Source organism: Cibotium barometz, chromosome 36, assembly GCF_041138505.1.
Source record: "Cibotium barometz isolate CiBa-2024 chromosome 36, ASM4113850v1, whole genome shotgun sequence".
Taxonomy (NCBI): Eukaryota; Viridiplantae; Streptophyta; class Polypodiopsida; order Cyatheales; family Cibotiaceae; genus Cibotium; species Cibotium barometz.
The window spans coordinates 35,457,017-35,458,325 of record NC_141081.1 but is presented as its reverse complement, the minus strand read 5'-3'; positions in this window follow the sequence as shown (position 1 = coordinate 35,458,325).

The window sequence follows — 1,309 nt, the reverse complement described above, 5'->3', positions numbered from 1 at the left end:
CCAGCAGTGGGAGGTTGCACCACTGCCACTATTTTAGTGTCAACCTTGGGAGATGGAACCACATATTCCACCATGTTAACCAGTGGGGTTCTAGGACAATCTCGATTGTAGTGGTCAGGATCGCGTCCTCTTGTTGTGACCTTTTGAAATCTTCAAGCTCCTTCTTGAGCTTGGCTAGCTTGTCCATGTAAGCGGATGTAAAAGCTACCGTCGAGGCTAGAGGAACGATTGGAGGAGTGAAAGACATGCCGGGGATAAGTGGGGACCAAGAGGTACTACGCTCCACCATGAGCAAAGCATTCTCCAGTTGTGTAGCTTTGTCTTGGAAGTCTTGCAAAGTGCCTTGGGGTGGAAAAGTCGCTCTCATCTTCATCGCCGTTTGAGTAGGGAGTGCTCGAAGCACCCACTATTGAAGCATGTAGTTTCCAGGATCTTGGGGTAGCCGAGCGACCAAAACTTTAGCTCTTGTGTGACAAGTTGGGCCACTGACTCCCCCACCTTCATGGAGAGTTGGTTGAGCTCTTGAGTGATGAGGTCGAAGTAGTTCCCTGGCCAAAAGGTAGCCAGGAACTGTAGCTTGAGGGTGGCCCAATCTGGGAAAGTGATTGATGGGAAATTGATTGTACCACCGGCGGCGGTCGGCACTTTCTTTCAGCATTGTCGGGAACAAGACCAAGCGTACATCATCTCGGTTGAGACCTCTTGAGTCACACATAGTGAGGAACCGCCACACATGGTCTTTCGCTTCTTCAGTGATGGTACCTTTGAAGGTTGGTAGCTTAACTTGCACGCGGTTAAGGATAGTAGCCAATGGCTCTGGCCCTGGAGCTACCAATAGGGTTAGAAGAGGAAGATGCTAAGGGAAGAGGAACGAGGAAGAACCCTATGACTAGTTTGAAGAGGAGAATGAAGGGGTGAATCACCTCTAGAAGCTCTAGTCTTCGGGGGCATGCACAACACTCCTCTCACCCCACGATTTAAAATCATTAAAAAAGGGGAAAAAAAAGAGACTATCCTTGACCTCTAGGAGAGTCCCATTGCGTGATCGCCAAATTTTGTCTAAGTTGTGGATGACTCCGTCGGTCCTTGCTAGTAGGGAACTCGAAGACAACCGACACAAACACTATGGTTGGGGGAGAAGGGAGCGTACCACTCACACCTCACTCACCTCGCTCACACAAAGAGATAGACAAAACACCAACAGAGCGCAACACTACAATAACAATACCCAAAAAGGGATGATAGAAGGGAGACTCCGCTCTGATAGAAGGACTGTGCTAGAACTCAAGGTGATACACGAGAGAGTGTC